The sequence below is a fragment of the Rhododendron vialii genome, chromosome 11a, assembly GCF_030253575.1.
Source record: "Rhododendron vialii isolate Sample 1 chromosome 11a, ASM3025357v1".
Taxonomy (NCBI): Eukaryota; Viridiplantae; Streptophyta; class Magnoliopsida; order Ericales; family Ericaceae; genus Rhododendron; species Rhododendron vialii.
Window position 1 is genome coordinate 10,701,356 of NC_080567.1, and position 22,797 is coordinate 10,724,152.

Consider the following 22,797-nt stretch of genomic DNA (forward strand, 5'->3'; position numbering starts at 1 on the left):
GGCAACAGATGAGATCTAAATCAAATCCTGATGCACTTAGGACTTGGCATTGAGTAATACCCGAAACGGCCATGATCGGTTGAGAATTGGGGATGAGTACAAATATTCCTAGGGTAGTGAACATTATTGGGAATTTGCTAAGTACAAGAAAACTTTGGGCTAAAGCAATGATTAAATATCGAGAAAATTGCGAAAGTGCGGAATGACCTAGGGTCATTACTAAGTACGAACAAACTTAGCAAGAGTGCAGGCAATACGAATAGTGCCACATGTAAAAGTAAGGGCAGGAAAAGCCTGTCCAGCCCAAACGATGAGACGTTTTGCCTAATTAATGATGAAAGTTGCACCAATTTTGTGAAATAAGGTGCAAGAACAGAATGAATTTGCTCGGTGTAGGGAGGTATTCCCGAACAGATAAAATAATAACCAAGAATGTGATACTAGAGATCACGGGTTAAACATGATAAAACAAACCACCATGAGCGGTGATCGGCGATATGGACGAATGGCATGAGAGGTCATTGGTGTAAACTGACTGTTCGACAGAAAGAGACATACCGTTATATTAGTCCAAATAGTTAAACAAGGACTAAGTTAATGTGAAGTAGCTGGTCCAGGCAGTCTGTTTGGCTACGAGATAGCCGAACAAGGAAAGAGCTCCAATCAAAGAGTGAGAGTAGAGGGAATACTCTAGAAGATTCCAAAATAGTCATGTCCCGTAAGGAATGAGATCCCGAGGAAATAGGATCTAGAATAGATACCCAATGAAAGTGGGATGTTCGGCCAGCTAAGGAAAAGAGTCCTAAAGAGGACTAAGGTAATGAACTGATAAGGGAACGAGAATCCAAGATATTCAGGTTTTCTATACGAGGTAGGAAACCTATTGCAACAGGGTGGGCAGCAAGCATAAACAAATCTATAAATATAAGGTAAACCTAGAGGCAAAAGGTACGCAGTTTATTACGATCTAATCTCGTTCCTACTGATAATTAGGATTTCTCTAAGTACGTGATACTAACTTAGGCATCGGAGGGCCTTTGCCACGAGAGGCAAAGGTGCGCTCACCCCTTGTCTGTTTTGTAGATTAGGGTTCCGACGACGAATTAGGGTTCCGGTGGAAAGGCACGAATAAGCCGTTGCAATCCAAGGTGATCCGAAGCATCAATTGTTTTCATCCCCCTACACTCGGTTCTTGGCAGCTATGCTCGTCATTTGAGTAAAAATAATGAGTAAAGCTGGGGAGCAATTGTAGGGAGGTATTCTCGAACAGGCACGAAGAGGGCCCGAACACGTGGTACGTGGGACCATGGTTTGATTAAGACAGGATAAGTCGCCGTGCAATACGGTGGTCGAAAACAGGACCAGTGAAATGAGAAGTCAATGTAGGGCCTTGGACAAGTGAACATGAGAAGTTATTGGTCCAAGGGTTAGATAAAAAAACCAGTGACATATGAAGTCACTGGTCCAAGTAGCCTGTTCGGCAATGAGAAGGCCGAACAGGAGGAGAAATCTGGTCCAAGTAGCTTGTTCGGCAATGAGAAGTCCGAACAGGAGGAGAAATCTGGGGAAAGTAGACTCAGGTACAAGGAACACTCTGGAAGGATCTAGAGACAATGGTATTCCGTTAAGGAATGAGATCCTGAGAATGTAGGATCTAGGAAAGATACCCGACGGGAATAGGATGTTCGACCAATTATGGAAAAGAGTCCTAAAAGGACTAAAGTAATGAACTGATAAGGGAACGAGAATCCAAGATATCCTAGGTTTCCTATACGAGATAGGAATCCTAGGGCGACAGGGATGCTTGGGCAGCAAGCATCTATGAATCTATAAATGCGAGGTAAACCTAGAAGAAAAAGGTACGCAATACGCAGCACTTTGCATTATACGAGTTTCCTACTGATAATTAGGGTTTATTGCTAGTACGTGATACTAACTTAGGTATCGGAGGGCCTTTGCCACGAGAGGCAAAGGTATGCTCACCCCTTCTCTGTTTTGCAGATTAGGTTCCCGACGACGTGCTAGGGTTCCGGTGAAGAGGCACGAGAAGCCGTTACACTCTTGTGCTGTTCAAAGCCTCTTTCATTTTTCTCCACTTACAAACGCATAGGTGATATTTTACCTTTGTGATTTACATCACCTCTCCCTCTCCTCCTTCTTCCTCTCCTCATTATAATATAAGAGTAATTCTATTTGCGCCAAAATCATTTTATATAGAACGAAAATAGATTCTAGCTCTTTTTATTATCTTTTCAAACTCTTATATAAATAATAATATATACAAAAATACCATCGATTTCACTAAATTGTAAATCTCATTGGTCTTTTTTTTTTATCTTATAATTTGTATCTTCACTCACCAAACAAACTGGTTCTTTGATTAAAAAATGAAGAAATTGGTTCGACAACTTTGGCTTTGATCCCAAAGTCTTACAATTCAAGGCTACTCCATTAGAAATCAAGGAGAAGAATTATAGACACCTCAATCTGGACTTTCCAGATTAGTTTACATTCGATTTTTGATTCCCTGATGATGAAATGGATCAAGAATATCCTGGGAATGTCGAGTGGTTGAGCTTTGAGTGTTTGACACCCTTTTTGAACCTAGCCTAGCCTAGCCTAAGCCAAGTCAAAAGCCAGAAAACCCACCAGCATGTGCTGGTTTGGAACACATGCGTGCGGGTCAAATGGATAGGTGTTGGTCAATAGTCAAAGCTTGATCGTTGACCCATGCGCGTGTTGGTTTGACGCGTGCGTCAGTATGAGACCTACGCGCGCTGGTCAACCGCTTGTCCCATCACCTTTTGCTAGCTGCAGAAGCCATGGCTACTGAGCCAGTTGTGCCTCCCTGGCAGCTTAGGGATCACCCTTGAGCTTCCTCTCTCTTAGCCCTTCCATCACCTTTATGGGAGGTTTAACCACCAAGCAACCTCAACTAGCCCTTGTTAGGTGGTTGCACCTCCATATCTACCACCACTCCTTCTATAAATAGCCCCCATTGTTATCCTTTCAAAAGTGTTACGAAAATTCAAAAGGCTACAAGTATCCTTACTACAATTCTCTCAAACTCAAGCAAACACTTTTACTTTCACTTAAACTACCACTAAAGTCATCAAACACTAGCCTAACAACCTCAATCCTCAAAGGTCAACCATTCTATTCAAATCCAAAAACTAAAGGTATAACGCCATTGTACTGCATACTATTCTGATCCTTGAGGGGGGCTGGCAGGGCCAAGATTGGTAATCTATACCAGTCCTGGCCTTAAAGCTAGCAAGGTTGCAAAAACTGTTGTGGTAAGAACCAATGCGCATCGGTCATCAGTACGCCCGCGCCACTCTGTGGTTGCACGCACTAATCTGTGTGGGGATAGGTGTCTTGCTGTTTTATGTTCTCCTTTGAATATAGACCACTGCAAGCATGCTTAATAACCAGTTTACTGTTTTCCTTGGTTAAAATTGTTAGTTTTAGTTCAATATTCATATCTACTGCTATGGAGTATCTCTGGGATCATTCTGGATATGTCCTAGAACCCAAAAACATGTAAAATCAAACACTGGCTTGCAGGCTTAGATCTGCGCACGACTGTAGACTACTCGTGCGCGAAAATCTATCTTTGACTAGTGACTGGCCTTTGCATGGGTAGCTTAGCCTTAGGCCATTGTTTTGTCCCCCCACACTATTTATGGGGTGTTTTGTTCATTTGTTGGGCTTTTTAGCCTTAAAACTATGTAGTATAAATATTATAAACTGCTTGGTTTGGTCCTGGGTGTGCACTGGTCCTTCCAGAGCCCAAAGGAGGATAAACACATAGGCTGTGAGAAATGCAAGCCCGCGCACGCGTGTTGCATAGTAGCGCGCGCAGGTTGGAACTGCGAGCAGTGGCTTTGGTCAGTGCATGTGAATTCCACCTTGCGCACATCAAATTCAGAACAGTGCACAGGGTTTGCTCTTCTGGACAGAACCTAGACTTACCCTATTTACTGCTTTTGCATCCATGCTATTCAATCACATCTTGCAAACGTGTTACAGCTTTAATCCCCATTAAACTGTTCCCCGCCCCTAAATGGCTAAAGAATTGATTAATCAAATAGAATCACAAATGTTTTCACAAATGCCTAAAGTAAAGACCAATCTTCGGATTGGACGAGAGGGGTGCCTTAAAACCCTTTGCCTCTTGTAACCTGGCTCCCGAACCCAAATATGGTTATGACGGACCGGTGCCTTCACATTTTCAAATCAAAACAGCGTAGCAAGCGTTTCAAGTTCAGTCCTTGGGTGTCGGACCTTCAAACCCAAGTGGCGACTCTGAATTGAGCGCTCGTCTGCTAGCGCTCCCTCGATTCGCCTTTTCTTCAAAAGGGGCACGTTGCCCACAGTGGCGACTTTGTTGGGGATCGAACCAATATTGATCTATACTTGGATTTTAATATACTTAGGAACAATCCCACAAAAGTCTGTCAAAATAGTGAGCTTCGCGCTGCTAAAGATAGGATTGGTGATTTAACAGGACCCTTGTGTCCAGCCATCCCGACTAGGACTTTTCCGATTGTTCTCTCGTGTGGTTTTCTCAAAGTATGGATTAAATAAAGAGAGCCAAATTTGAAAAGGCATTTGCGAATTTGCGATTCTATTTCATTAATCAAACTCTTTAGTATCTTCATTTGCATCGATATTGGATAGCCGCGTTGGAGCTATTTGGCAAGCCAGCACGGTTTATCGGAGCCCGGGGACCTTGAATGCCCAGCAACCTTCGACGATGATAAGTCATTCTACCGTTCGACTGTTGCTCTGCTGTTTTGCAGATAGTGGGAGGTGTATCTTGGCTTTAGTCCGAGCAACCTGTTACAAACCAAAAACCCGCCTTTGCATATACAAAGCACTAGAACTTTCCAAACTAAGACAGGTGCCTGCAAGGTAAAATTACTTGCATCTAACCCCCATGTACTGTCTACGTGTTACCGCTTTCCCTATCGCATGCACTATATGTACATACCGTTTTGCGTAGGAGCATGTTTAGGGCGGCTTTTAGGTTGTATTTCTATCAAGTCTGTCTTATGCTTATTAGGACGCTGCTAGATCCGATGAAGAGTCATGCATCCCGATGGTGCACATTGTCAAGTTTCAAAGTCCTTAGATCAACGAGACTTTGGGAAACAAAACTTTCTTAGTCCTTGTCTAACGCCCAATCGAGGTTTCAAACAGAAAATAAGGAACAATAGAGAGAATGCTCTGATACTTACACCACTCAGGTTAAGTGCTAATCACTTGCACCGCTTAGGCTCTGGCACTGTGTCACTTACGCCGCCTCGGTTCCGGTATCATGTCATCTACATCGAGTTGTTCCGACTCCAAAGTTGCAACTTCGAGAACTAAGTAGTCAAAGGCTTAGACTATTTTTGACATCTCTTAATGTTAGTCAATTCTTATAAAGGATACACCCTCGAAAAGAATTTCGAGGATTCTGGCAGCATTTGAACGTCATGAGACAGACTCATCTTTAGTTGTAGAGTCTAGGAGGACACCGACGATGATGACGTGTACATCGCATTTCTTCTTGCAAATAACTTTTGCAGGAATGTCACTGAGCTTTCAATTATTTTACCCTCGAGTTTGGAGCCATTGCACCGAACAAGAGAGTACCGAAAAGAAGAGCCAAACTTGCTTGGGAATGTCTTCAGAATCCAATTCAAAACTTGTCAGGCTAGAATCCCAGTCAGTTTCAATAGAGGCTCCTACAGGATCATTGTTGGCTACCCTAATGTCAGGTTCATCATCGATTTTGCAAAAAGCCACGCTGTCGGTTTCCCCATCTTCAACATCTTCATCAATCTCCTCTGAAAAACCTGTGATGGTAGACCAGCCACTCAGTCTTGAAGTCATGCTCACGAATCTTCAAAACAGTCTCACTGTTATGCAGCAAAGGCAACTCAGACTGATGCTACCATCGCCCGTTTGAATGACCTGATCATTGCTTGACTTCTGCCAGCACCCGAAAAGGAAGGTGAAAACTCAAAGGATGAGGACATCCATGTGGAGCCTATTTTGGTTCCGGATCCAAATCGTGAAGGGCGCCTCATTATTCAACGCTTGCCTAGAGAGGCTCATGTGCCTGTCCTAAACCTGAATCTTGTGGGTGTTGGACCTGTTCAAAATCCTGAAATGGCTGCTCTAATAGTCAAAATGGCCAAGCTTGAGCAGACTGTCTCCAAATCTAAAAAACTAGGGGCTGGCGGCTTGGACATGGACCGGCTCTACCTCTATCCTAATGCAAGGCTCCCTGAGAGGTTTAAAATGCCAAACTTCTCCAAATTCGATGGGACCGGTGACCCGAGGTCTCATCTGTTAGGTTATCATGCTGCTATGAAGCTGATTGGGGTCGAGGACGACGCGATGGCCCAGATGTTCCTCAAATGCTCTCTGGCCTAGCTTTTCAATCGTTTTTGTCACTCGACATCTCCAAAAGAAAGACTTGGGAAGACATAGGGGCAGCCTTTGTCGCTCAGTATAACTATAACTCTCAGCTCAAGATGACCACTCGAGAGTTGGAGTCCACCAAAATGGAAGCAAAGGAGTCCTTTGCTGATTTTATCAAGAGGTGGAGGGGCAAGGCTGCCCTAATGACTAATCGCCCGAGCGAGAGGGATTAAATTCGCATCATTTCCCACAACCTGTAGCCCAACTTTGCCAAGAACCTTGTACTGGTACTAGCATCTGCCAATGTTGAGACCTTCTTCGAGTCTGGTTTGGCCATTGAGGAGGCGCTGCAAAGTGGAGTTCTGCATAGAGGAGAATCCTCTTCTTCCTCCACTCAAAAAATTAAGCCGAGGGCTTACTCTGGAAATAGTAGCGCATTATTTGGCAGTAGCAATTACGCCAACGCGGCTACAAGTGGGGACAATGCTGCTGCTTCCCCCAACCATACAGCCGACGTCAATCAGGTTCAAAACACTCAAAGCTTCCGGGCTCGAACCCAACCTCGGAGTTTCTCTGTCTTCGAGGCACCTCAGTCCGCAGCGATGGAGAAGCTCATCAAATCTGGGCATCTCAAACCTTTGATCCCAACTCCCGCACCAAAAGTCCCACTTGCTTGCTAAAAATCTAACCTCTTTTGTGCCTTCCACCAAACGCCCACTGACTCATGCTATCGTCTTTGACATGAGATTCAAGATCTCATTGATGATGGTACTCTTCAAACTCCACCCTCATCAAAGCCCAATGTCCTCTCCAACTCCTTGCCTCAACACAAGTCTGACCCTCTAGTTGGTCAGATATCTATCACCTCCACTCAAATCAACCCAAGCTCCACCATATTCAACTCTAGTCACTATATTATCCCAGAAACTCAACCCAAACCAATTATGTCTATCCTGTCTGAACCCGTGATTGCCATGTTGGCCATAGGTTGCGGAATAGAAGATGGGGCTAAAAGTTGGAAAGCATTGGTTGAGGACCAGCCCGATCAATCGAAGGAAGGGACTGTCGGGCTGACATCCATTGATTAAGGGACTATCGAGTAGGTTTGGTTGAAGAAGTTGAGGAAGCCAAAGTGCTGCTGCTTGGGCCTGATATCCTCTAGATCCTACCTTTCTGTGAGGAAGCCAATGGTAACTATAAAAGTTGCATTTTCCAAATCGCTTCTATTTTGCATTGACACTTTTGAGTCTGAGTCAGACATAGTGTCTATCAAGTTATCTAAGTCTAGCTTTGAGTTAGAGTTCATGACTCTTGGCCCTCCATGTCGTAGCTTTTATTTTCAATTCGAGTCTTTTGCTGTACTTGGCAACCCCGAGGGGTTTTCTTTTTGAATGAATTATCTTGCTTCGAAGTACTTCGCTGGCTTTTGAATAAACTTTGTCGACCCTGATGACGAAAGGATAGATTTTGATGGGAATGTTCCCAAGGAAATGTGTTCCGTTGCCGAAAGGAAAGACGAAAGGCATGCTCAGCCTATTAAAAGAAGAAGTAGTTTTAATAAACTTGAAAGATGAGGTAGACCCACGAATGGTTTAAATTGGTTCAACGCTAGAGCACTGCGCCCGGTCAGACAGGCTTGAAGAGTTCATCGACAGCTTGGCATAATCTCACAAAGACATGCTTGGCATTGATCTTGAGACAAAGAAACACCAAATCCCCCTGCTACCGGATGCCAAGCCAGAAAGCAGAAGCTCAAAAGGCTCTGAGCCTCCACACCATGTTTAAGCTAGTAGCAGTGGTGTTTCGCCTAACACAAATTAGAAAGTGTAAAAATGGCCTGGAGTGAGGCATGTCAACCGGAGCACTCTGGACCCTGTGTTGCCAAAGCCATTTTATCTAGGGCTGCGGCCAAAGATCATCGACCTCGACGGCAAAAAATTTAATACCTTGGTCAACCTGGATTAAACGCAAGTGTCGCTTTTCCCTAAGAGAAACTCGTTGGGCTGAAAACCCCAAGGGTGGGCAGTTCCAAGCAAAAGTTAGAGCAAGCCTGCTAGATCGGAAACCTATGAAGGTGGTCTAGGCAAAAGTAAATAGGCAATATTGAAAGCTCGCTAAACCAAAAATTTGAGAAGGCGGTTCTAGGTAAAAGTTAGAGCGTAAAAGGTGAGGTAAAACACTCGAGAGTAACCTTTGCCTGAACTACGTTTTGACTTGATTCCCCAGAATGGGATATGTAGGTAGTCTCTCTTTAAGACTCGGTCACAACATATTAACTTGATCCCAGGTTAAGGCTTTGGTGCACCGCGATGGTCGCGAAAATGGGATTCGTAGGAAACCTCTCTTTGAGGTTCGGTCACAAACTATCAATTTGATCCAAGGCTTTGGTGCGTTGCCGTGGTCGAGAAGAAGACAAGCTTCATCTGTGAAGAAGGGGGGAAAATCCTTTCGTGTTTCAATCTTATTTCAAATTACTACTTCAATTTCAAATGAGCAAAAGCCTTAAAATATTTGAAGCACCCAAAACATAACGAAATGCTTGCGAGGCCTAACAGCTCATAGCTTATTTTAAGTTCAGCAAAGTCTGGTGTGAGCAGTTGCAACGGACTTGTAGTCACACGCGCTAGTTTGAGGTTCACGTGTGTTTGTTCAAAGTGATGTGCATTGGTCTCAAACCTACGAGCGCTTCTTCAATTTCAGCAGTAGTTAGAAGCAGTCAGCTACTGCCTTCGAGTCCTGTTCAAGGGGCTTTTGCCAAGTTTTGTCATAATGTACAGGTCATGTAGGCATAATGTGATTGTACGGGGGTGTCGATTGCAGTCCAGGCTTATATGAGTCATCATTTGCGTCTTTTGTTCGTCTTTGTGACATTTTTCTAGTTTGTCAAATCTGTTGAAGCATCGAGAAGCTTTTTTCGGTTTTGTTTGTTCGTACGGGTCATTGTACATCTGTTTGACCTTATGCAAGCGTCAGTTCACCTGTTTAGGGATGTTGTGAGTTTTGGCACATTAATGCCCAAAATTTCATTATTTTTCATGTGTCTAAGGGTCCGCATTGTATCCGGGGGCTCTTCTTCCTTTTTGTTCAAACTAGGCGAGTTTGTGCATGTGCACATGTCTGTGTGTTGACTCAGTTCACTTGTCAATGCAATTTAGATATTAGCGGTTTCCCTGTTCTTCAAGAGTTCTGAGGAATTTCTGGTGATTGCACAATTTTTCCAAGGCAATCAAAGAGTGCTGGTAGATACCACCAAGAGATGGATGGTTTATGCATTCTTTTGGACATTGTCAAAAGAGAGTCAATAAACTGAAAAATGCAATTTTTACATTGCTACCCTAGTTTCTATAATCCACAAGTTGTGGAATCTCATGAACGACAAGGGCATGTCGACCCAATGCCAAGCAAAGCATCTCTATGGGGCACATCCGTCCAAGCATCTAAGAAAGGGCACACAGGCCCAATGCCGCTACTAAATGTAAACTGGGGCACACTGGCCCGCTCAACGTCTATCCATCTGGGTGCGCATCTCAGAAGCAAAAGACAGTAAAGTCATGGGGCTCGGTGATAGTCCTTAGGCGTCGTTGTTCTCCTGGGAACCGCCCTTAGTTAGGGTCTGCATTCTCAATATGTGCATTCATATAATATACATCATTGCATATTGTGTATGTCACATGTTGAAAGTAGGAAAAGTTTGCCAAGTATCAAAGGAAGGAACGTGGCCATTTTGTGGGGGTTTATGCCCAAAGGGTTGCCATCATGTTTTTGTTTGCCGAAGGGTGTGATGCAATCTCCTGCGATTTTGTTCTCGTTGATCACCGGATGCGAAGAAATCTCCCTAATCCTCAATTGTTTGCCAAAGGGTGCGATGTATTCTCCTACGATATTATTCTCGTTGATCAGCGGATGCGAAGAAATCTCCCTAATCCTTGATTTGTTTGCCGAAGGATGCGATGCAATCTCCTATGGAATTGTTATTATTTGTTAACGGAGGCAATGTAAATCTCCCTAACCTTGGTTTGTTTCCCAAAGGATGTGATGAAATCTCCTATGGTATTGTTATCTTTCCCCCAACAGGATGCGATGAAATCTTTTGTAGAACTGATGCAATGACGGTCCACCCGTCCCGTTCTATTCAATCCACTACGACGATCAGAATATTGTCCGATGGTCCGTCCGTCCGTAGCTAATTATTTCCCAGGAGAGTTTGCCTCGGCCGGCCCCAAACGGCTACCTCCACTTCAGTCTAGCCTTAAGTGCATCTTCCAACAGCCTTATTGCTCTGTCTCGGATGGTCTTTGATAAAGAGATTGGTTCTGATACCCAACAGATGGAATTCAACCTACCTGACGTGACCTACCCATGATTGTTGGAATTGTTTGTGCCTTGGATAGTTTGACCCCCCGCATCGACGACCTATCCCGTCCAATTCACCGACGGCCCATCATCCCATCCAAATCTGCAACGACAGCCTATTCTGTCCAAATTCGACCAATAAGTTGTGATTCACTCGTCCAATTCTACTTCCATCCCTGGCAATGGACCGCTTGTCCATTCCACCAATTAGGTTCCTTAAGTTTACATATCTACTTTGCTAGTATGCTTTGCTCTGGATGGCCTTGAGGGGTGTCTAGAAAACTTTGACGTTACTTGTACCAAGTCGATCGTGTTTCAAGTGCCATCAAAGAGGGGCTACTGTAGATGTTGTGAGAGAGAAGTATAGAAAAAGTGTATAGGGTGTTGTGTTAACCAACCTTAACACAATCAACTCTTATTTATATAATGGGAAATCATTACATAAGACTACATTAACCAATGTGAGACTAATACCAATACTATATTCTAACACTCACTCTCAAGCTGGAGACTTTCAGCTTGTTACATATCAACCAACGAAACAATTACCTCAACTGTTAACAGTAATAATGAAAAACAACCAACTTGTTAAAAATAATGGAATAACTTTCAATAGCAACGACCAATGAACGACTTCAACCAATGAAACTACTTCAACGATTTCAACTAACGAAACGACTTCAACGACCAACCAACTTCAACGATTTCAATGAAATAATTTTAACGACCAATGAATAAATGAACGAATTGAACGAACAACGAACAATGAACAAATTCAACAACCATCGAATGATTTCAAAGACCAACGATTCAACGAACGAATTCAATGACCAACGAATCAACGAATGAATTCAACGAAATAATTTCAACTACCAACACAACCAATTTCAACTACCAACTTCAACGACCAATAACAACCAACTTCAATTACCAGCAAACAACTACCAACTTCTACGAAATAGACGACAAAACAAGATATGTTACCACGCTCACTAAAAACATGGCCAAAAACCTGACTAGGATACCTAGAATTATGACCAAGTCCACGACTGAATGAATAACCAACAACAATAGAGACAGCGAAAGTAGAATTAGATTTCATTACAAAATATCACCGTGTAATAAGAGGCAACCAACTAATACATGCAGACTGTTTTGAACATAACCTAGTGGTGGTGTGATGATTTCGAACGCTTCTTAGGAAATTTCAGAGGTTGTCGACACCATGGGGATAGAGATCAAGGATTTTCGAAGTGAAGGAGAGCTGTTTTGGAGATTGGCTATTGCCGGCGAGGGTCGCCGTGACTGGGTTATGGCTGACGAGTATAGTTTAGGTGCTGAAAAGGCTATTCAGGCACCGACAAGTATAGTTTAGGGATTGGGTAATCGATTTTGAGGGATTTCGGTCACAATTTGGAGTTTCTAAAGTTGACGGGCTAGAAAAACATTTGCCGGAGCACTGTTCATGACGTTACAGGAGAGATGATGTTGACAGTAGATTTAGGATTTCGTGGTGAGATGATGATGGCGGTAGAGGGTGGCACTAGGGTTTTATATATCTAAGGTGGATGGTGAACCCGTTTTGATACCATGTTGTGGGAGAGAAGGATAGGAAAAATGTATAGAGTGTTGTGCTAACCAACCCTAACACAATAAACTCTTATTTATATAATGGGAAATCATAACATAAGACTACATTAACCAATGTGGGACTAATAGGAAATCATAACGGTGGTGGCAGGGCACCACCGGGTGTGCCCGAAAGCACTATGACTGACTATTTGAATTCAAATCATACTACTCCGCGTCCCACCATAGTCCTTCCGGCCGCAACCGAGGCAAATACTTTTACTGAAAAAATTTATCACATTAACATGATGCCATCATTTTATGGAAAGGACAAAGAATGCTCTTACACTCATATGCGGGCATTCGAGGAATTGGTAGCCACGATAGTTTCCACGCCGGAACAACTTGAATCTACAAAGCTAAAACTCTTCCCTTTTTCTGTGAAAGATAAAGCCAAGATTTGGTTGAATAACATGAGACCCCAATCTTTGGCGAATTGGGCGGATTTATCTAAGATTTTCTACATGAAATTTCCCCCCCCCCCCCCCCCCCACATCTCACAAAAGGACCTCATGAATCAAATTCAAATGTTTAAACAAAAAAAGGGGGAATCATTTTATCAATATTAGGAGAGGTACAAGAATTTGCTAAACTCCATCCCACATCATGGCTTCGCAACTTTTCAAAAGGTCGGGTATTTTATGAAGGGATGCTTCCTAAATACTCGACATCTAATGGATAGCATGCGTACTGGTGGAGTCATGGCTAAAACCCCTGATGCGGCATAGGACTATTTTGAGGAATTGGCTAAAAAAACTAAAAATTGGGATTGCTCGGACCCCTCTGAAAAGAACGTGGTTAATCCGGTTCCAAGTAGTTTCGAAAAATTTCACTTGAGTGAGCAAAGCGACCTAGCACATAAGGTCACTTAGCTCTCTCGTCAAATTGAAACCTTGCAACTAAAATTACCGGGGTGGCCTCTATGGCCAAGTTGGAGGAAATTTGTGTTTTGTGTGAAATTGCAGGTCATGCTACGGGAGATTGCCAAATGCTCCCCGCCGTTAAGGATATTCTTCAAAGAACCGGGCAAGTGGACGTCAATGCCGTTAATCAACGGCTTGACCCTTATTCTCAAACTTATAATGCGGCGTGGAAGATGCACCCAAATTTCCGGTGGAGCGATCGTCAACCTCTTGGACCTCCACAAGTTCCACCGCCTCAACAACACCAAGCTTTTCGGCCTCCTCAATCTCAAGGACCACCGAGGTTCTCTCAAAATCAACAACCTCCGGGACCTCCTCATGGGCCAAATCAATTTCAACCTCAAAAGTGATCCTTGGAGGAAACTGTCATTTTTCATGCAAAGCCAGACGACCCTTAACGAGGAAAACACTCAAATGGTTGGGGAACTCAAAAATCAAGTGGCAAAATTGACCAACTCAGTGGGAATGCTCCAACTAGAGAAAGGAAATTTTTTTACTCAACCCTAGGTGAATCCGCAAGGACAACATTATGTGGCAAGCTCTTCGGTGCTTTGTCCCGAGCAAGCCAAGTCTATTACAACTTTGTGGAGTGGCAAGGAGATTGACAAGGCTATTCCTTCCAAGTCTATCAAGCCTCCGGTTACACCAATTGTCTTGTATGCTCCGGTACCTCCTATTGACTCACCAACCTCGGAGCCCTCTCCCATTGGTGAGCATCCGACAAAGTCATAAGTGGAAGAGCCCAAGGCCACTGTCTCCCAAATTTTGGCCCCTTTTCCCCAAAGATTGAAGGCACTGGCCCATGCCAATACCAATGCCGAGATCTATGAGCTTTTCAAGCAAGTGAGAATCAATATCCTGCTGGTGGATGTGGTCAAGCAAATTACCACGTATGCCAAATTTCTCAAAGACTTATGCACTCAAAAGCGTAAGTTGAATGTTCAAAAGAAGGTCTTCTTGACGGAGCAAGTGAGCTCTATCATTCAAACCAACATGGTTCCTAAGTATAAAGATCCTGGTTGTCCAGCCATCTCCATCACCATTGGTGGCAAGAAAATTGAAAAAGCTCTCATTGATTTGAGAGCTAGTGTGAACTTGCTTCCGTACTCTGTGTATGAACAACTTGGCTTGGGGGAGATGAGGCCCACGCCGGTGACACTTCAATTGGCTGATAGAAGCATCCGAGTTCCGCGAGGGATGGTAGAGGATATACTTGTGCAAGTAGACAATTTTATCTATCCCTTGGATTTCGTTGTCTTGGATACTTGCCCTGTACCCACCTCACAAGCGTCAATGTCAACCCCGGTTATTCTCGGGCATCCATTCTTAGCCATAGCAGACGCCGTTATCCATTGTCGAGGTGGTTTGCTCAACCTAACTTTTGGCAAGATGAAGATGGAAGTGAACGTGTTCAACATTGGGAGCCAAATGGGGGACGATGAGCGTATCCATGAAGTGAACCTTATTGATTCGTTGGTCCAAGAGCTTGTAGACACTATCTTGTGCAAGGATCCATTGGAAGTATGCCTTACCGCCGAAGAGGCGACATTTCTAGACTCACCGGAGGTGGAGTATTTATATTCCTTGATTGACGTGGAAGATGTTTGTGGGATGGACTTATGGTCACCAAAATTTGAAGAGTTGTCTCCTCTCGAATGCAAGACCGTTCCTTCAAGTATTCAACCACCAAAGCTCGAGTTGAAGGTCCTCCCGAAAACATTGAAATATTCCTTTTTAGGCGATAGTGAAACCTAACCGGTGGTGATCTCCTCCTCTCTCGACGGTTTGCAAGAATCCCAACTCCTTGAGCTTCTAAATTGGCATACCAAAGCCATTGGTTGGTCCATCGCGAATATTAAAGTGATTGATGCTTCAACTTGTTCCCACCAATTTGCCCTTGAGGACGACGTCAAACCATCCCGCCAACCCCAATGCCGGTTGAATCCCATAATGAAAGATGTGGTGAGGTGGAGGTTTTGAAGCTATTGGATGTGGGAATTATTTACCCTATTGCCGACAGTAAGTGGGTTAGTCCCATCCAAGTGGTCCCCAAAAAATTCGGTGTCACAGTGGTACCCAACGCCAACAATGAATTGGTCCCTACTCAACTCACTTCTCCTCCCATTGTACAAACACCGGATTGGAATTTTCCTTTTGAACTCATGTGTAAAGCTAGTGACTACGCGATTGGGGCGGTCCTCGGGCAACGCAAAGACAAAAATCCGTATGTCATCTATAATGCAAGCAAGACTCTAAACAAAGCTCAAATGAACTATTCCACCACGGAGAAAGAGTTGCTTGCCGTCGTCTTTGCCTTGGACAAATTCCGGTCACATTTGGTGGGATCCCCCATTATTGTCTATACCGATCATGCTGCTTTGAAGTACCTCTTCACGAAACAAGATGTGAAAGCACGACTCGTTTGGTGGATCTTATTGCTTCAAGAGTTCAATTTCACGATCAAGGATAAGAAGGGGGTGGAGAATGTGGTGGCGGATCACTTGTCTTGCCTTGAATTCGAGGACTCTTCCTCAAAGATCCCAATTGTTGACACATTTTCGGACGAACAACTCTTTGCCGTTTCGAGTTGCCCTTGGTTTGCCGACATCGTCAACTATCTTGTCACTGGGCGAATTCTGGACCATTGGACCCCGCAAGACCGGAGGCTCTTTCTTAGTGAGGTAAAAAGATTATTCTTTGATGATCCTTATCTTTTCAAATATTGTTCGAACCAAATTATTCGGCGATGTGTGCCTGACGAAGACCAACGGGGGATTCTCTCATTTTGTCATACCGAGGCATGTGGCAGCCATTTCTCCCATTGAAAGACCACGGCCAAAATTCTCCAATTTGGGTTCTATTGGCCAAACCTTCACAAGGAAGTTTATGCATTTCGCCAGGCATGTGAGCAATGCCAAAAACTAGGTGATAAGCACCCGAGAATGTAATGAAGGGTGCGCTAGTGTTTAGTTTTAGTTTAATTTAAGTACTAATTAGTTATTGTTAACGTTGTTTGCTTGTAGAGTGTTCTAGTTCTGTTTTGTAGGTGAATCGCCAAACAAGGGAGTTTTCGAGGCTTAAGGCATGTCATGATCTGAAAATGGCCCAATTGCCCGAGCAGAAGCAGATTTGCCCGAGCAAAAGCAGAATTGCCCGAGCAAGAGGCAGGCAGCCAAGGCAGAAGATGATGGCCAAAACATCGAGCTATTGAGCTCAGCATCGATGTCAAGGGAGAAGGTCCATCGATGCCGAGCCCCTTAGTGGTCCAGTCCCTTAACCGCCTCGGCATCGATGTAAGGTTCTATGGTCCATCGATGCCGAGCCCCATAGTAGAGCACTCTAAGGCCGTTGCCATCGATGCCGATGGGCTTAGCAGGGGATTTTCAGAGCATCTTGGGAATATTCCAGGCGCGGATCTACAGAATATAAAAGCTTATGTCATTTTGTAAAAAAAACAAGTAGATAGATTCAAGTAGTGCATTTTCTAGATCTAGATTAAATTTCATTGCAATTCAAATTGTTCTTGAGTGTTCTTCATTTTTCAGTTTTAAATACTTTAATTTCTGCCTTTAGTTGTTAGTTTTTGATATTGTCACTTTAATTAAAGTTGTTTATTTTCTCCCGATCTATCTTAATCTCTAATTTTCTTCTAGTGTTGCTTTTCAATTATGCTTAGTAAATTTTTGCTTACTCTTATCTCTCTAGATATGTGTGAGTAGTATTAAGGGTTAGGTTATAGGGTGATTAGCACCTCATGGCTTGAGCGAAAATTGCATTTTACACCCAATAAAGCTTTAACCTTTGATTTGAAAATTGATGTGGGGTTCGGGTTTGTTTGTCAAATTACTGAGGTGTTAACCTCTTTGATCATGTGTAGGTGGGAGCATTGCCTACCCACCACACATGATGCTTAGAGCTCTGTCGCTCGAGGTATTTGCCAAATGAATTCTAGAGCTAGCTTGGTTCTCAAATCATTTTATCCTCCAATTTGAGAACCTTACTCAAGTATCTTAAATTGTGTAATTGGGTGAAGAGTGTGATTTAGCTTGAGTCTTGAGTGTTAATAATTCCTAGCCCTAGCCTATCTTTTCTCTAGTTAATTCATTTTTTAATTTAGCCCGTTTATTTCCACCGTTTAAAGTAAAACAAAGTTGGTTGTCTAAAAGCCGAAAGCCCTTACTTGCATCTACAAATCCGATCAAGCCATATAATTATTCCCTTGGGTACGATCCCGGATTTTCGGTTTATTATGCTTCAACCGATGTGTTAAGCCCTACGCTTGGGGTATTATTCCACATTATCTTGGAGAACGAAGCACTAGGTGCGGTGACTCAGAGGAACATGATGCCCCTCACCAATATCCTAGTCGTGGAGGTGTTTGATTGTTGGGGAATTGACTTTATGGGTGTGGGCACAAGCCCCGGAAAATTTTTATGAAAAATTTGGATGTGGCCCTATTTTGGAAAAGCGCCGCGAAACACTTCGATTCAGAGTCGCCACTTGGGTTTTAGCAATAAAATACCCAAGGAACCGAACTAGAAACGCTTACTACATGTTTGATTTGAAAAAGGCTTGTAGACTGGACCGTCGTCACCTTCGATATCTGAGGTTCGGGAGCCAGGTTACGAGAGGGGAAGGATTTTATGGCACCCCTCTCGCCCAATCCGGAGATCGGTTTCTACTCGGGCATTTTGTAAAATGTTTGCATTTTTCTCTCATTAATCATTTTTTAGCCAATTAGGGCGGGGGAACAGTTAAAGGGGATTAAAACTGTAACAAGTTGCATTATATGACAAAATGTGATGGATAATTGATTGAAGCAATGAATATAGATTGAGAACAAGCACCTGTGAGCATTTTAGACAAACTGGGACACATTGACCCAGAATGACGCACGCAGGAGAAAACCTGTATGCATTGGCCAGGCCAGTGCATACAGAGATAACCTGCGTATTTCACCATAGGACTGGCGTGCGCCGATAGATCTAAGTTCACAGCTACTACTCTCAACCCTCTGGGCTCTGGAAAGGACCATTGCACACCCAGGACAAACCACGCAGTCAATATAGCAAAATAAATACAGTTACAGGTAGCAGAGATGGCTTTAAAGCCATAAAATGAACAAAACACCCCATAAACAGTGTGGGGGAAATGAACAGATGCCAAGACCTAGCTGCCATGTAAGGGCCAGCCACTGGATGAGATTTAACTGTCGCACACTAGTTATTGATGACTGTATGCCAGTTATACCTTTCTGTCCAGTGTTTGGCTTTGCATCTTCTGAGCTCTGGAACATGATCAAAAGGACCCCAAAGACATTCTAAATCAGCAGAAATAATATTAAGAAAGTAAAACTAGCAACTTGTAGTGGGCCGAAATATCTGAGGGGTAAAAGAGTCCTAATGGGTCGAGCTTGCCTGAGCTCATCACGTTGTTGTCTCAGTTCATCTGTGGATTTAAACGTGAATTGGCATGATACGGTGACCGTCTTCCGAAGGATAAGAAGGTCCTCGTAAGCTTCGCCGAACGTCGAAGAGTTATCCGAGCGTATGAAGATTTGATCTTCTTCGGTAAGCTGTTCAGCGCTCGTTGGGACCACTTTGTTCGAATAAAGCTCCTATTGTTCGGTGGAAAATTAGTTTGTTCGAATTGGCTTCGTTCATCCGGGAATAAGTTTGTCCGGACACCGCTTTAGTAGAACCTTCTAGAAGCTTCCAATGATATGTGGGTTGTCATCTCTAATAACTGAGATGACATCTCTGTATGATGTGACTTCTCTAACACTGACAAACGCGGCTCTGCAACCTTCAGAGAAGTGACGCCTAGTAAATGCATTGACATATGACGTCATCCGAACGTGGCACACCACGTGGGTTGAAAAACCAGCCTGTGAAGCACTCAATATCTTTGGCTATAAATATAGGACCACCTCTAACACCAAAGGGGTCTAGAAAAAATTTACTTTTTACTCTCTTCTCTCTCACAGCAAAACTATTCTGACTAAACTTCTTCTTCCTCCTCCACCATACTAACTTGCCCGTCGGAGCTTCTTCCCGGAGGAACAGCCCCCTCCAGTTCTGCAGGTACAAAAGATCACTTCAACATTCCCACAGACTATAGAAGAAGGCTCAAGAAGGAAGAACACGGTGAAATCAGCCCCCCACAATTAGCGACTCTGCTGGGGACACAAGAGCGCACTACTTGCTTAGTGGACCTGATATCGCTCCAGATCGTGCTCTTTCACTTCTCTCTTCTTCTATACAAAAATAGATGGCACAACGACATCCATCGCTGGGCCCAGAGAACTTCACGCTTGGTTTGGCTGGATTCGGGTCTGTCAATCTCGAACCCAGTCAAACTACTAGGATGAATCCCCCGGTTTCTCGTCAACTCTCTTTTCCTCAAATCGAGTTGGATATCGCCTTGGCGGAGCAAAAACGCCAAGCGGCGGTTATAGCCATGCTCCAACAACGACTAGAGGATTGGGATGATGGTGTGGTTGCTACGCTGACTCACATCCATCATACCGAACCAAGTCAACCGAAGAAGCCACGAAAAAGAAGCAGGATGTCCCAGGCAACAAAAACCACTGAACTTATCCCGTCTGAGCGACGAAACGTGTTCGAGTGCCTCGAACTCGAACATCAAACCCCTATGGCTATGCACCCCAGGCTTGCGAGTGTCATCTATGCCGAAAGCTCAAGGTCGTCAGCTACGAGTTCTACGGCTGGCACTAATAGGGCGGTGGTGTCAAACCAAACGCGTCGCCTCCCACGGTAGGATGTGGAATCGAAGAAAGGAAAGCAGCTCATGAACTTGAATCACCCACTGCGGTATACCCACACTGGGGAATATCAAGAACAATCCGAGCGATCAAGATCAATTTCCGAACGCCACGTGAGGAGCGACGTTCGGTCCATTCCAAGGATCACCACGGAGCGATTAGTAGGGAACGTCATATAAGGCACGATAACACAATAGTCTTATATGATCAGTACACAGGTTTGCCGACCGTGTATTAACCCATCAACAAAGATGCTGTTCCGCGCAACGAACACCCACCGGGCTCTAGAGGAGAAGCCTCGGGACCCTCGAAAGAAAGACGTCATCGACACTGAGGGAAGAGCGAACGCCCACGACATCGTCACCAAGAGCGTAGGAGGATTTTCGAACCAGGTGTTTCCACACTACCTCCTGTCGCTCGGCCGAATCCCACTCCCGAAGATAATTCGAAGCTCGGAAAGGCGAAGGCTTCCCCGTTCATTGACTCTATTCAACAAGAGAGGCCACCCGAACGATTCACCATGCCGAAACTCAAGCCTTATGAAGCAAAGGAGGACGCAGTCGCATTCGTTTGCCGCTTTCGGCAAACCATGAGCTTGCATAATTTCTCCGACGCGCTCATGTGTAAGATTTTTCCCCTTACGCTGAGTGAGCCAATCATGCATTGGTACAATCAGTTGAAGCCCAAGTCAATCACGTGCTTCAACGAATTAGAATTGGAATTCACGAAACGATTTGTAACGAGTAACATCCAACCGAAGACATTGTCCATGCTTGTGAACATGAAGAGGGTGGCGGGAGAAACCCTTCGGCTTTACACGAAACGATATTGGGAGGTGTATAACCTGATCCCCGACTGTGACCAAGGTGTTGCGGCCGAGTCATTCATGAATGGGTTGGACCCTTCTTTGGCTATGTTTCGTGATCTCTCATGAAACCCGCCGAAGACCATGGGAGAGCTGATGACGATTATCGAAAAAGACTGCATGCACGAGGAGGCAGTTGCCGAGCGAAAAGTTTTGAACATATCCGACTCTTCTAAAATGTCTGCAGCTACCAACAAACAGGTGGCCAACATAAGGGAAAACCAAACTTCTAGGAGCATGCAAAGCAATAAGAATGAGCAGCAGTCGCTGCGGCAAGACAAGCGGGAGCCACGACCTGATGAATATGTTGCCGAACATACCGCATTCACAGTGTCGATTTACAAACTCTTAAACGCCATCGGCAAATTACCATTTTTTGTTTGGCCCACGGGGTTCTTAGGAACCGCAGGGAGTGGCCCTGGGATGTGTACCTTCCATAAGGAGTGGGGACACTACACTACTCAGTGTCGGCCGTTCAAAAAATATCTGGAGGAACTTATCGTTGCCGGGCATCTCAACCCGTGGATCGATACCAGGAAAAACCCGTTGTCTCCTCCCCCACCGCTCATCGGAAACCTTGTGAGCATCATTCAAGGCCTCGTATCCAAAGAGAGAATTCCCGAGCTACAATCCGAAATTGATAGAGCTGTCACCGCTCTCTCAATTTGTAATATTGGTACTTTGGCTAAACGCAAATGGGAGGATCCGAACTGTAATGGGCCCATAACCTTTACATTCGAGGATTTGAAAGGAGTCCAACTTCCTCACACAGACACTCTCGTTGTTACCCTGGCAATAGACAAATCTACCATCCAGCGAGTGTTGATTGATCAAGGAAGTTCGGCAGACGTAATGTTTTTCTCGACTTTCAAAAGCCTCGATCTCCTTCCCACGCAGCTCCGAGTGGCATCAACTCCCCTCATGAGCTTCACTGGTGCTCCGGTTTGGCCACTCAGCTTGGTAACCTTAGCCGTGCGAGCAGGTTCCCGAGTCGTTGACGTCGAATTCGTGGTGGTAAGCTTGTCGAGCCCCTACAACGTCATCTTCGGATGGGCCTGGCTTCATGGGATGCAAGCGGTCGCTTCCACTTTTCACCAAGTTATGAAATTTGTAGGGTGGAATGGACGATAGGAAACCCTCTGAGGAGATCAGGTACAATCCAAAAAATGTTACATCAGTACTGTAACCAATAATTGAGCTTGCTTGGAGGTGCAGTGTGTTGAGACGGCTGACGTCCCAGTACCTGACGATGTGGGATTGCCGGCCAACCAGAGGTCAATAGAGGAACTTGTCAAAATGCCAATAATAAAAGACAGAGGGCGATACTTCCTAATCGGCAGCTCTTTGAGCTAGACCGAGCGGTGGGAACTATTTGACTTCCTTATGAGAAATATCGAAGTATTTGCTTGGACTCCGCAGGAAATGCCGGGCGTGGATCCTTCATTTACATCTCACTCGCTGAACGTTGACCCGAACAGGAAGCTGGTGGTGCAGAAGGTTCGACGTTCGGCAGCGACGCACGTAGAAGCAGTAATGACGGAGGTAGATCAGCTATTGGCAGTTGGAGCAATTCGAGAGGTTTTATATCCAACTTGGCTCGCCAATCCTGTCGTTGTGCCAAAGAAAAATGGGAAATTAAGGGTTTGCGTCGATTACACGAACCTCAACGATGCGTGCCCGATGGATCAATTCCCACTTCCTCGAATAGAGCAACTGTGGATGCTACTGCAGGGTGTGAGCGACTCAGCTTCATGGATGCGTATCAGGGCTACCATCAGATTGCACTAGAGGAGGAAGACCAAGAGAAGACTGCTTTCATATCTCCT

The 22,797-nt window shown here is 44.4% G+C and overlaps 1 non-coding gene across 1 annotated transcript; it reads right to left on the reverse strand.

Annotated features, from left to right (window-relative positions):
- Positions 1-12,905: 12,905 nt before the first annotated feature.
- LOC131309007 (small nucleolar RNA R71) lies at positions 12,906-13,012 on the reverse strand. Its single transcript, XR_009194681.1, has one exon. It is a non-coding gene; the product is annotated as a small nucleolar RNA R71 (small nucleolar RNA).
- Between the last annotated feature and the right edge of the window lie 9,785 nt (positions 13,013-22,797).